Source organism: Lynx rufus, unplaced genomic scaffold, assembly GCF_022079265.1.
Source record: "Lynx rufus isolate CCGP_SWC_20201006 ecotype Redwood Valley unplaced genomic scaffold, mLynRuf1.p SCAF_1, whole genome shotgun sequence".
Classification (NCBI taxonomy): Eukaryota; Metazoa; Chordata; class Mammalia; order Carnivora; family Felidae; genus Lynx; species Lynx rufus.
In genome coordinates, this window is record NW_025814823.1 from 213,465,143 (window position 1) to 213,479,991 (window position 14,849).

Here is a 14,849-nt window from a genome sequence, read left to right on the forward strand (position 1 = left end):
TTTTTGCAACATTCCTGGCATCATGTCAGAAGAGCATGATAAAACAGCAGTGTTAATACAATCAGCAGAACATTTGAGTCATAACTAAGACATAATCCAGGAATTTGAAATGCAAATAAACCATTTTTTTTTGAAGTATCTGAACCAAAATGCATGGTAAATACGATCTAGTAAAATAGATGGTTGAAGAGACTGGAACTTTAAGAGACAGCAATTTTTTTTGCAGTGTTGAATTTGTAAAACAGACGCTTTCTGTATTATACTCTTTACTTTTGATAATTTGAAAGCTATCTCTAAGCCTTATAAGTTAAAACAACTGATTGAATTGAATATGAATAGCATTCATCACAGAGCAGGACAATTATTCATTAATTGACATCTCTATAACTAATAAATATTCCCCCCACCCCACCGTCTATTCCTTTTACTGAAATGTTAGTATTGTTGTTTTGAGATGCTTTCCTGTACTATGACTTTGGAGCCCTACGATGAAGATTTGGGGGCAATTAAACAGCTGTGTGCACTGGGGCACAGAAACACTTTTCTCCTCCTTGCCTGTGAATGAGCCGCAGCACGCTGATGTGGGGAACACTATGATCACTGGGGGGAATCACAGCCTCTTATTAGAGATCCTTCATCACTGGATGCCAACCCCTAGCATTCTTCTCTCCCAGCCTGTGACATATTGGAAGCTTCTCTGACTTTTGACCTTTAAAAAAAAAATCAGGGCACCTGGGTGGCTCAGTTGATTAAGCATCAGACTTCGGCTCAGGTCACGAGCTCGAGGTTCGTGAGTTCGAGCCCCACATCAGGCTCTCTGCTGTTAGCACAGAGTCTGCTTTGGATCTTCTCTCAGAGTCTCCCTCTCTCTCTGCTCCTACTCCGCTCTCTCTCTTTCTCTCTCAGAAATAACAAATAAACATTAAAATTTTTAAAATATAAATAAACAAATAAATAATAAAAAGGGGCTCCTGGGCTGGGTGGCTCAGTCGGTTAAGCATCTGACTCTTTCTTTCGGCTCAGGTCATGTTCTCTCGGTTCCTGAGATCAAGTCCCATGTGGGGCTCTGCACTGACAGCACAGAGCCTGCTTGGGATTGTCTCTTTCCCTCTCTCTCTGCCCCTCCCCTGTGCACACATGCACTCTCTCTCTCTCAATCTCTCAAAATAAATAAATAAACTTAAAAAAAAAAAAACCAGCTTGTGCTTTGTTTTTTGTTTTCTTTTTACTCCTGGCACAATTTCCTTCCTTTAGTCTGCCCATTTCTGGAAGCTCACAGCCGAGTTCTGGCCTCCCACAGCCAACAGCCCCACAGTGTTGTCTCTCTACATGAAGCTGCCTCCACGGAAGCTGCTTCGGGTACAGGGGTTTGATCCATCTGTAGAACTGGAGATTGATGGCTCACGGACTGTGTCAAGGCTCCAATGTGATTAGGTTTTGGCTTTTCGGATTTTTTGTTTTCAACCTGAATAATGTTGAATTTTTAAAAATCATTATTTTCCATGTCAAAAAGAAAAAAGGAAGATGTGGCACCCCTGGACCCACATCCCCAAACGGCAACAATTAGCCCGAGCCGAGTAACAGCTGCTGTCAGGGCAGGGCACACGCACACTCTTCAGTTTGGCCTGGCGCCCACCACTGCCACCCCTCACCCACCCACCACTCTCGCTTTCTTTACCCGCTGGGCTCCTGAGGGTCTCTGAGTCTCTGGTCTCTTCTCTGCATCAGGACATCAACCAGCAGCTCAACAGTAATGCCCATCCCACCCCCACAGGGCTGCTGGTCAGAACCTGCGCTCCCAAAATGGTAGCCACTAGCCATGTGTGGCTACTAAACACCTGAAATGTGGCTCATGTGGCCACAAAACAGACTTCAAATTTTTCTTTAATTTTTCATAATTGTTTAAAATAATAGCATAAAGTTCAACTGGACAGTGCTGGTCTAGTCCAAGAGAGATGAGAAGACTGAAAGATCCTGTCACTCACAGAGAAATGTGGCTCCATGCCTTTCCTTGGGGTCAGAGCTGGCATCTTCATCCTGGGTGCTCTTGCCTTAGCGCCTCTCCCACAAGAGAGGCTCCCCTTTCTGAGCAGAGAAGCCAAGCAGGCCCAATGTGCCCAAGCCCCCAAGCCCTTGTCCTGTCTCTCCTGATCCCCCTGAGCAACACACAGAAAGTCATGAAGATGCCCTTCACATGTTGAATGTAAAAGCAGACCGAAGTGCCCCATCTTCAGGGCCTTCTTCCTCTACTTGTTGGCCCCCTTGCTTTCGCCCAGACCAGAGGGGACATCTGTCAGGAAACATGGAAGGTAATTAGTACATGATGCAGTGTCCCCTCCTCACTTGCTGAGCTGAACTGCACTCGGATGTATTCAGGAGCAGCTTAGAAAACACACTAAACCCTTGAAAGAAAGGGCCAAACGATATTCCTAAGAGGGTGGCGATAGGTTGATCTCAAGGCTTTTCCCAAGAGAGTCCAGGGCCTAATTAGGATGCTGTGGATGACAGGACCCCTCAGGGAGCCATGGCAGTAGAGGCGACAGCTGCTAGGCAGAGAGAGGTCCTTAGAGAGGAAAAACGACAAAGGCAGGCCTACTTTTCCTCCACCTGAACAGCCGCGGTCTTCTGAAGGCTGTGGTCCTTGGGCTCCAGCAAAATGCTTACAACCAGAGCTCTTTCCTACTGCCTCCTTCTGCTCCTAAAATAGGATAGTCTCCTCTCCAACCCTTCTGGGCAGTTATAAGACAACCTGCAACCAACATGGACTAAGAGGAGTGGGTTGTGAAGGCTGGTACGCGTGTGAGTACGGCTGGTTGCATCACATAATGAGCTAGTCTGATGAGCCACTTGTCTTGTCCTAAACTCCCAGAGGAGAAAAGCAAGAATAAACCCTTATGCAGTGTTTACTATGCATGCCCATATATGATAAAATATTCCTTTCACTCCAACAATACTATTGCTAATATTATCCCCTTTCACAGATGAGAAAATTGAGGCTCTGAAAAATTAAGCAACTTAATAAAGGTCCAAATGCTGACAAATCTTTCCATATCTAAGACTGTAATCCACATCGCCTGACTCCAACATCTATGTTAATGCCATGGTGAGGACATTATAAAGAAGACAATCAAACAAGGATCCAACCAAACAAGGATCATCCTCTTGCAAAACATGGAGCCATTTCTGAAAGTAAACACCACTGAAGCTATCTGGATGGATTACAAGGCATTCTAGTACACACTAGTGTTTTGAAAGGCAGGTTTGGCCCACGTGATGCACTGAGGTCAACACGTGACTTGTGCACTAACCAGTGAGCACTCATACTTCGCCCTAAGTCCCTGCAGGTCAAGTCTCCCCATTGAAGATGCCAGGGAGCCCCTGCAACTCTGGGGCAGAGCACATGCAGAAACTTGAGTTTGGGTTTCAGAGGTTTTCATCCTTCCCTGAAAACATTTCCAGTTTCCGAGTTGAGAATTCACATGTAAGAAGTTCACAGATGCAGAGAAGCACCCTTTAATTCTTGGCTCTGGTCACGGCCCACATCCTCATATGTTAAGGAAACCTTGCCATATGCATGGCTCAGAAGTGCACCATGGATTAGAACTTCTTTTCTGAGTCTGAGACTTGTGAGACGTTGGAAATTGCCAGAAGAGTCTGGAATTTTGTTTGGTGGAAATAAAATTACAGAATCTTAACACCTTGGGCTCTTTTTTTCTCAGAACCCCAGATAATTAAAGCATCTCCACACCTGAAGGGAAAAGTTCATGTCATGTAAGGTTTTAGGTAACAGGGTTAGCCTCTGAAAATCTTAAAGACTTAAAATTTTCTCTTTCAGTCTGTTAAAAACTAGTAAGACACTAGCAGAACTATAATCAAAGCAGAGTGCTTATTTTTCTTGATCACCATAATTTCTGTAGCATCTAGAACAATGCCTGGCATATGGTAGACTCAGTGAAGAATAAAGAATGAGTGAATGAGTGAATGAGTGAATGAGTGAATGAATGAATGAATGAATGAACAAGCGAACTGGAAGATTCACTAGGTAGGCAACAATGGGAAAGAAAATGTAGAAATGTTGAAAATAACCTGAACAGGGTAGAAAAAAAGCAAGGAAAGTATCTGTTTGGTTCTTCTCATCATTGTTTACTTCAATTTTCATAAACTAATCATGAGAATCTCAATAGAGAACATTTTAACCATCAGATCTTAGTCTCTTTCCCAACATTTCCCTGTTGGAGAATGTATGGAATAATGTAACTTGACACCAAATGGGATACCATTGTGAAAATTCATAGCATGTTGTGAACTTTATTAGTTTACCGTTTTCATTTCCAGTCTCTTAATTCAGTAGCAAATACTAGGGAGAGGGTAGGAATTTTGTTGGATAGAGACTTTTGACTCTTAAAGAATTTTTCATAATCATTCATTTCTTCACACTTAAGAGGTAAGAATTGTGTTTATTTTGTAGACTTTTTTCTTCTAATAATACCTAACTCCGGTAGCAGGATTATAAGATAAAAATTACATATTAAATAAGCAGGTGCCACTTTCTCATTTTCCTAGTTTGTTCCCGTTTTTTGTGTTCATTTGTCTTGGCTTGCTTTTCACTGAGTATTGAAATTTTTTACCCACGGTCTGATTGTAACTTTGCTACCACCTTCTGGCAAAATAATGAACATCTTAAATCTTTGGCTAGAATGAGTTTCCACTATTTTGTTTACTTCACATTGTATACTTATTTCCCCTGCATCCATCCATTGAGGTTAAAAACAGAAGCAGAAAGTGTAGCTATAGCTTGTCCAGGGCAATAGGTTGAGTCAGGGGACCGGGCTTATGCCCACCGGGGTGGGACACACCAATGGCTGTGTGAAATGAGCCTGGACAGAACATTTTAATGGCTCAGAAAAGAATGAAAGACCAGGATTCCAACTAATGGCTGCACTTGGTCCCAAAAGAGCTGACCTTGCCCTCCACACCCTGCCCTCCACAAGGAACACATATTATTGGAGTACAGAAAAAGGGAAAGGGAAAAGAATACCCAGCCATTAAACTGTCATTCAAAGGAAGCAAGATAAAAAGGTCCTCAACAACATGGGCAACCGTCAAGGAAGATTTGCCCACACTGTACACATAAGGAAAGAGTTTTAGACAGAATCATCCACGTGAAACATAAACACTATGCAGAGAAATGGCACACAGAAGAGCAACACAATGAAAGTGAGAAATCTGTAACCATGCATCCCAACATGAATGAATCTCACAAGCCAAATGCTGAGGGAAAGATGCGTGATGCGAGAGGATGCATACTATATAATGCTGTTTACATTATATATTTTATTTAAATTTTTATTTAAATTTTTAATTTAAATATTTAAATATTTGTTTATTTATATATTTTGCAATATATATATATTACAATATATATATATTATAAAACCACACAGGCAAAACCAAACTCTACTGTGAGAAGTCAGAGCAATGACTGCCCTGTAGGGAGAAGGCACATCTGTCCCTGCTGAACAGGACACACTCCTCCCCCCCACCCTGCCCCTCCTGACATTTTCATCCAAAGTTTTGTGCCCTTCTATTAACATTAAAATAAATGTATATATTTATAAATGCCATATTATATATAAATATATTTTATATTTATACTATATATGATATACATATATACATTCTTGGTGTATGTGTATCGATTCTGTAGCAAAATCTTTACCTACTGAAGATAATATAATATGAAATCATACCATTCCTTATTCACTCACTATAAAAAAGACCTCATTGTGCAGCCTAAGTAGTACTGATCCTTCAGAAAGTCATGTGTGGGGACAGCTATAGTAGTTGTATTAGCTCCGAGTTGTATTAGACCGGATGGCTTAAGCAACAGACACAGTCCCGGAGGCTGGAAAGCCCAAGATTGAGGTGTTAGTAAGTAGGTTTCATTTCTAGACTTCTTCTCTTCGCTTGTATATCTCTCTGTATGCTCATATAACCTCTTCTCTGTGTGAGAGAGAGAGAGGGAAAGAGAGAGAGATCGTGAGAGGAAGCTCTGGTGCCTCTAATAAGGACACTAATCCTATTGGATCAGGGTCCCATCCTGATGACCTCATTTAACCTTACTTACTTCCTTAGAGGTCCCATCTTCACATACAGTCAGCTGGGGGTTAGGGCTTCAACATCTGGATATTGGGGGGGACACAAACATTCAGCCCATGACAGTAGTGAAGTCAGCTCATGGGTGTAGTCTCATAGTCTCTGGTCCGAACTGCCTGGATCCCATCTTTCAATTCTCCTGGTCTGTGGTCCCATTAGGAGAAAACTCATGAAGCTGGACACACTGCAGGTGGCCTCCTCTTTCACCTCACCATGGAGCACTGCTTGGTTGCACCCACTTTGAGAGAAGAGATAGACTGGTCAAGTTTCGTAGTGGCAGGCCACAGAAACTAGCCCAGCTGGTTTAGGTAGAAAGAGGTCTGTTTGTGGGTATGAATCTCGGAATCACTGCGAGGGCTAAAGAAACAGATTCCAGGTGGAGCTGCCATGAATGACAGTCGGAAAGGGGCCACTGCTGTGGGCCAGGGACAGCAGGTGGCTTGCCACCCCAGTGCTGGACTCGCGGGAGGGGGTGCAGGCTGCTGACATTAGCAATGCCAGTGACACGGATGCGGATGAAAGTGTTTGCTCCCCTTTCTCTGAGACAGTGCTCTCTGAATTTGGAGATGTTTACAAACCACTGGAACATCTTGTGAAAACTGTAGATTCTGCTTCGCGGTGTCTGAAGTTGGGCCCGAATTCCACATTTCCAATGGGCTCTCAGGTCACTTGGCCATGACCCTAAGCCCACCCAGCCCCACAAGCCTTTTCACCTTGGCCACCAGCCGCAGGCCGAGCCCCCAGGCCTCCTGTCCTCACGGCCTCTTCCCGCCAGGTGGCTCTGCACTTCCCTCCTCTCACCCAATCTCCCCTCCTTCCCTGTGCCTTCTGGAATCAGCTTCCATCAGCAGCAAAACCTTTAGCTCTCTCAGAATGTTTCCAGCCTCTCAGAATGTTCCCCACACACCCATTTTAGCAGAAACGTGGCACCCTCTGAGGACCCTGCCCTGCAGCCCTCTTCACTGATGCTGGGGCTTCCCTCACTCGCCTGGTGGCTCAGAGGCAGAGGCAGGGGAGAGGTCCCCCTTGCTCCTTAAAGTGGGCTCCTCATCAGACCCACATTATTCGTCCTCCCCCTTGGGAAACTCCACGGGAGACATCTAACAGATATCCCCTTAACCAAACTGTCAAAGTTGTCACCAGTAATGGGACAAATAACCATCGTGTACCCCCTGATAAGATGTACTAAAAAGGCTACATCCTTGTCAAAAATGCAGAGCCTGAGTGTAATCAGCAGCACACGTCAGAAAACCCAAATTGAGAGACATCCTACGAAATAACTGGCCAGTATGTTTCCAGAGTATCAAGGTCAAGAAGGATTGAGTAAGTGCTTCAAGTTAGAGGAAACAAAGAAGACATGATGAGAAAATGCAGTTTGTGATCCTGAACTGGAACCAGGACTAAAAGTAAGGACATTGGTGGGACAAGGTGAAATTCCAACGTCCATAAGACTACGTATTGTGTTGATGTTCACTTCCCGATTGTGACAATCTTACTGTGGTTATGTAAGATAATAACAAGTAAGAATGCAAGTGAGTGCTTATAGCAATCCTCTGGGCTGTTTTTGTTACTTTTTGAAGTCTGAAATTATTTCAGAAACAAGTAAGAAAACAAGTTCATTTACCACATTAAAAATTTTTGTACACAGCAAATATTGGTACATGTTTATACCAAATATTTGATATAAAACTCAAATATTGATACATAACTGTATCAAATATTTGGTACAAAATTTAAATACTATGGCATTTGTTCAAAACTGCATTTATGGGGTGCCTGGGTGGCTCAGTCAGTTAAGCATCTGACTTCAGCTCATGATCTCATGGTTCATGAGTTCGAGCCCCACAGTGGGCTCTGTGCTGACAGCTCAGAGCCTGGAGCCTGCTTCAGATTCTGTGTCTCCCTCTCTCTCTGCCCCTCCCACGCTCACACTCTTTCTCAAAAAAAAAATAAACATTAAAAAAAATACTTTAAAAAAAACTGCGTTTAGGCATTTAACATGGGAAGATAGCTTTTTCACCCTAACATCTTGTTTAGTTTTGTTTACATTTGCAATGAACAATGTGTAGTTTTAATTTTCTACTTTTTGTTCTGATATTTATTAAAATTTTGTTCTTTGTTGAATCTAATAATTAAAAATTGTGACTTGTATTTTGTGGGTATTTTTATACAACTTTTGCGATAATTTTTTGTTGTATTTTACAAAAGTATTGGTCCACAACCAATTGGAAATGACAATCATTTGAGCAGATAATTTGGGCAGCACTCCTGTCCCCCTGACAGTCCCTAAATGGCCACTAGATGGCATCCAAGGATCTTCTCACTGCTTGTGCGACCTCCGGAATGGCAGCTCCAATTGAGAATAGGCACTTTGTATGCTACGAACTTTTCCAGTGTAGTCTGGCAGAATTGTCAGACCTTTCCCACTTGTCAAGCCCACAGAGAAGGCAATTTAGTCTCCTTTGTATGGGACATTTGTAAAAGTTGAGATTGGCTGATACAAATGAAAATATGTATTTTTGTATAAATACATTTTGTTAATTGTTGCTAATAGCTTCCTGCATGAAGTGAAGCATATCTATACACCAAAGCTGTTAGTTAGAACAACTGTCATCAAGAAGATTCCATTTGAGATTTCTTTGTCCAATAGTAACAACGGAAGCCAATTACTTCCAGGTCAAATTACGAAGGAAGTCTATAAAGCCCTTTCACTGTGCACAGCACCCAGAATCAGCAGGGCAGTGGAAGAGCGGGAGAGAATTCTAAAAAATAACTGGCTGAAGTCAGTCCATAGAACAGACTCACGAGGCCAGATGCCTTGCACATAGCTCTTGCAAATGTGAGACCCAGAGCCAACAAAAAGACAACCTCTCCACATTAATAGATGGCCCATGACACCTGCTGTTCCCTCAAGAGCCACTCACAACAGAATATTCCTATATTTAAAAGATGTGCTGGATTCTATTAAAAACACAAATGAAATATGCAAAGCTTTCCATTCACATGTATGGAAATCCAACCCTGATGAGCCCGGCCATAACCCATGACCTACGCCAAAGTTCACCAAAGCAACCCATTTCTCCAGCCACACTGGAAGGGTAATAACAACAACCTGCTTATCACCAACATTTTTTTTTTTTTAAATGTTTATTTCTGAGACAGAGAGAGACAGAGCATGAGTGGGGGAGGGACAGAGAGAGAGGAGATAAAATCCAAAGCAGGCTCCAGGCTGTGAGCTGTCAGCACAGAGCCCGATGAGGGGCTCGAACTCACAGACCGTGAGATCATGACCTGAGCCGAAGTCGGTCGCTCAACCGACTGAGCCACCCAGGCGCCCCACCAACGCTTTTATAAATTGCCAAGTCCCTTAGCTTTCAATACATTCCTTCCCTGTAAAAAGACTTGAGCCAGTGGGGAAGACAGTAAGGTCACCACACTATAACTGGTAACAATGGAGGGAATTGTTACCATCCACAGCCAAACTGTGAGGGGAAAGAGCAGTTACTGGAACCCAAAAGAAGAAACTCACAGAGAAGTCACCTTGAGAGGGGTGCTTAGGGAGCTCAGCAGGTTGAGCTTCTGGCTCAGGTCATGATCTCACAGTTCATGGGTTCGAGACCCGCATTGAGATCTGTGCTGACAGCTCAGAGCCTCGAGCCTGCTTCGGATTCTGTGTCTCCCTCTCTCTGCCCCTCCCCTGCTCATGTTCTGTCTCTCTCTCTCTGTCTCTCTCTCTCAAAAATAAACAAAAAAAAATGTTTTTAATTTCAAAAAAAAAAAGTCACCTTGAGAGGAGCAGTGATGAGAAACACAGCCAGCCTGAAGTGAACCATTCCACCTCCCTCTCCTTTTCATGATGGACTGACAACCAGAAACTAGACAGGATGACCTGTTGTGATCCACACATATAGCCTCCCAGGACACAGACCAAGATACAATGGATCTGGAGGAATTGATGGAATATATATATAGTACGTATGTGTGTGCACATGCACACACACACACAGCACCACTCAAGACTTTTCGCCTTTATCATCCTCTCTGGTCCTTCATCTGGTGGGAAGATTAAGCCCCCATCACAGGGTAGGCATGAAGTTCTATCAACTACCATGTCATTGCAAGTTGATACTGATTTTCCTCATACTCCCAACTAAACCTAAAACTTTAGCCAATATTGGTGTTATCCCTATTAACTTCTTTCAGAGAAAAGTCCTGAAACTAATATTATACTGTATGCTAACTAACTGGAATTTAAATAAAAGCTTAAAACTAAAAAAGAAAGAAAGAGAGGCGCCTGGGTGGCTCAGTTGGTTAAGCATCCGACTTTGGCTCAGGTCATGATCTTGCCATTCATGAGTTCGAGCCCCTCGTCAGTCTCTGGGCTGACAGCCCAGAGCCTAGAGCCAGCTTCAGATTCTGTCTCCCTCTCTCTCTGACCCTCCCCAGCTTGCACTCTGTCTCTTTCTCTCACTCTCAAAAGTAAATGTTTTAAAAAAAATTTTTAAACGAAAAGGGAGACAAGAAACAACTAAATTACCTATGTTTATAGCAGCAACATATCAACAATCACCACACTATGAAGACAGCCCAAATGTCCACTGACTGATGAATAAAGATGTGATGTGTATACACAGTGGAATATTATTCAGCCATTAAAAAGAATGAAATCTTGCCATTTGCAACAACGTGGATGGACCTGGTATTATGCTAAACGAACTAAGTCAGAGAAAGACAAATATATGATTTCACTCATGTGGAATTAAGAAACAAAACAGATGAACATAGGAAAGGAAGGAAAATAAGATACAAATACAGAGGGAGGCGAACCATAACAGACTCTTTAACTATAGAGAACAAACTGAGGGTTGCTGGAGAGGAGGTGGGAGGGGGTAGGCTACATGAGTGATGGGTACTAAGGAGGGCACTCGTTGGTATGAGCACTGGGTGTTATATGTAAGTGATGAATCACTAAATTCTACTCCTGAAACCAACACTACACTATATATTAACTAACTTGAATTTAAATTAAAAAAAAAAAAAAACTAAGTTACATAAAACACTGTTCAATACTGACTTCTGTTGGTGCATTGTACCTACCTCCTCCCACTGTACTCCATGTGCCCCTTAAGCCCTCCCAGCATTGTGGCTGCACCAGGGTTCAAACTCTACATTGCTATAGTGTCTGAGACATTGGCAGTATTTTCTTTACGGGTTGTTGCAGTTTGTCACTCACCAGGACAGCTGGTCAAGGGAGTATAAATGGTTACCACTAACTCTCCTGGTTTCCATAGCTCTCCACAGCCCAGTTTCCAGTGACAGTCCACTGGTTCAATCATGATACGTCCAGGATGGCCAAGGGCAGTCTCCCACCAATTCACTGGAACCATTCTTCCCTTCCACACTAAGTCCCCCAAACCTACATGGTTTTCAGGGAATTAAAAGGGTTGGGGAAGGTATCTTTAAAATAAAAGATCTGACAATTACCTTAACTAACCTAGTGATTTGAGTGAAGCAACCCAGCCTGATGGGCCTTAGGGTGTGTTGTAATAAGTACAGAACCTCACGCAGGTAGTATTCTTGCAAAAGACATTTCGCCTGAATTAAGCCATGAGGAAGTAACAAGTCCAGAAAGTGGGACATGCTACAAGACTCTTTAAAATTTTTTTTAACGTTTATTTATTTTTGAGAAAGAGGGAAAGCACAAGCAGGGGAGGGGTAGGGACAGAAAGGGAGACACAGAATCCGAAGCAGGGTCCAGGCTCTGAGCTGTCAGCCCAGAGCCCGAAGAGGGGCTCGAACCCACGATCCACGAAATCATGACCTGACCTGAAGTCAGACGCTTAACCGACTGAGCCATCCAGACACCCCAGGTTGGACTCTTTTTAAAAAGTCAGTGTTATGGAAAACAGAAACAGTATGTAATTATTCTAGATTAAAAGAGACCGATAACCAATTCAAGGGCACGAACCTTGACCAGACACTGTATCAGGGAAAGAAACAAAGAACGTTTTGGGGAACAATTGGAGAAAATTAAATATAAACTGAACATTAGGTAAAACCAGTGAATTTTTCTAAGTTGTGATAATAGAGAAGCTAGGTAGAAGAATGTTTTTATTCTTAGAAGAGACATATTGAAGTTCAATAGCTGTCTCAAGGAAAAGCATAAACACGACCGTTTGGATTATGAACTAAAACCCATGCTTTCGTCCATGGAGCACCATTTTCACTTGCAAGAATGACTGCCGAACAGGATTATTCAGACTTGTGGGTCTGGCAGGCATTTCTCAAATATGAAGAACCTGAGACTCTCACTTCAAGGAAAACAACTGACTGGAGTTGTTGCCAATGGTGCAACTAACCCATAAGAAACTACCACTTGCCATGTTTTGGGATGGTCATCAAAGATTATCTACAGTATCTGAGAAGCTATTAAAATACTCCTCTTTCTTCCAACTACACATTTCTGTGAGGCTAAACTTGCTTCTCATACTTCCGCCCAAACAACATATCACAAATTATCTGCAGAGGCAGGAAGGAGAATCCAGCTATCTTGTCTTAAAGAGAATGGTAACAGGTAAAATAATGGAATTCTTCTCATTTTCTGTTTTGGAAAACATGGCTGTTTTTCTTTTAAAACCATTATTTGTGTTTAGCTTGCCTTTATTCTTAAGAAATGCATACTGAAGTGCTGAAATAATATGATATATACAGTTCACTTCAGGCAGTCCACCCAAAAAGATTTGTATATTATGTATATGTTTGTATCCAAACATATTTACATATGTATCTGCAATTTACTTTCAAAGAGTTCAGCAAAAAAAGAGAGAATGTGGGGCGCCTGGGTGGCGCAGTCGGTTAAGCGTCCGACTTCAGCCAGGTCACGATCTCGCGGTCCGTGAGTTCGAGCCCCGCGTCGGGCTCTGGGCTGATGGCTCAGAGCCTGGAGCCTGTTTCCGATTCTGTGTCTCCCTCTCTCTCTGCCCCTCCCCCGTTCATGCTCTGTCTCTCTCTGTCCCAAAAATAAATAAAACGTTGAAAAAAAAATTTAAAAAAAAAAAAAAAAAAGAGAGAATGTTACAAAATAATAGGTGAAGGATAAAAGGACGTTCTTTTTACTATTCCTTCAGCTTTACTATAGGTTTGAAAATTCCCAAAATAAAAATATGTTTGCGGGTGGATCAAGTCCGAGGTCACTGGGATGGAACACAAACACTCTTCTAGCAGTTACTGGATGTGAGAGGCAGAGAACCCACTCCCATCTAGGACCCCTTTGGTCTAACATGCTTAGGAGCTCCTCCCACAAATGCTAAGCCCCTTCACTAGATTAGAGAAGTCTTAAAATTCCTTCGTTGGTCTATGGGCTCTCCTCCTGGAGTAGGCCCTGCAGCTCTAACAGGGCCACAACAGGATCTTGCTCTGGTCGTGGAGCTGGGGCAGTAGGGGGTGGTGTGGCTGCTTCTGCAGTAGGTCCAGGGAAATTTGGAGGCTCAAATGCCATCTCCTTTCCCAACCAGGAAGCACCCTGAAGAGATCTAGCAAGACTGAGCATCTAATGGGTGCCACAACCGTGGAGCCCTTACAACCAATCCTGGGCTCATCCCGCAACTGCCCTGTGACCCCAGATGAGGCCCCTCCGCAGCTGCCATGGAGCCTCTGGAGCACTCGAAGCGTCTTTGTTCTACTTTTTCTTTCCCTATGTACCTTCTCGGGACTGTCGTAAGTAAGGGGTCTGCAAGATCTTTATAGTCCCACTTGCCCTAATGATGAAGTGTCACAGCCCTTTGGTCTATGGCAGTCTTGCCCTCCAACAGTATACTGCCCTCCTACTACCACACTGACTCAGCAGTTGTGGCCTCCCCATATACCACGATTTACTCATGTCTCATTGCCGCCACACTGACATTCCCTCTGTCCTCTCCAGATAGATGTGCCTCCTCAACAATTTAGAAGGTATTTCCTGGGGCCATTTCCGGTACCTATTCCTGTAGCACAGTGCCAACAGAAAGCAGGTGGCACACTCATCACATGAGGAGGATTTAAGAGAGACCATTTACAAATATGAGTCAAATATCAGAAAACCACAGGGAGAGTTAACACATTAGGCCCAAAGGAACAAGATAAGGGGTAACTACCGGAAATCAAAAGAATTAGGTAAACGTCCCCTTGAGACGTCACCTTTGGTTGAGGGACACCGCCGGCCCACGGTGACCTGGGAGGGAGGAGGGAAGCCGAGGAATAGTTATCTGACCTCTGTTCTCCCTCTCTCCAGTCTCCCAGTGAGGCTCTGTGCTGGCCAAACCCAGCCAGGAGCTGGAGAGCAGGGAACGCTGTTTCTGTGTTCACCCAGGCCAGCCTGTAGGGCCGGAGTACGGAGTGGATCTCAGAGCACCAGAAGACACCCCACCTACGGTGAGCTAGAGAGCCTCCAGGTCCAATTTCTCTAGGCCCACTGAAACACTGGGTGGAGGGAAGAGTAAGGCCAAATCTCATACAATCCCCTTCTTTTCCCCAGTATTGTCGTTACTGTTTCCTATACTATCGCAAGGCCCAGGGTGCCTGGAAGCAGTAGAGACCAGGCCAAAAGGAAATTGTAGTCCGTATTACTCAAGAATAATTCAACACAGGGCCCCCGGCTGGCTCAGTTGATGGAGCGTGCAACTCTTGATCTCGGGATTGTGGGTTCAAGCCCCACG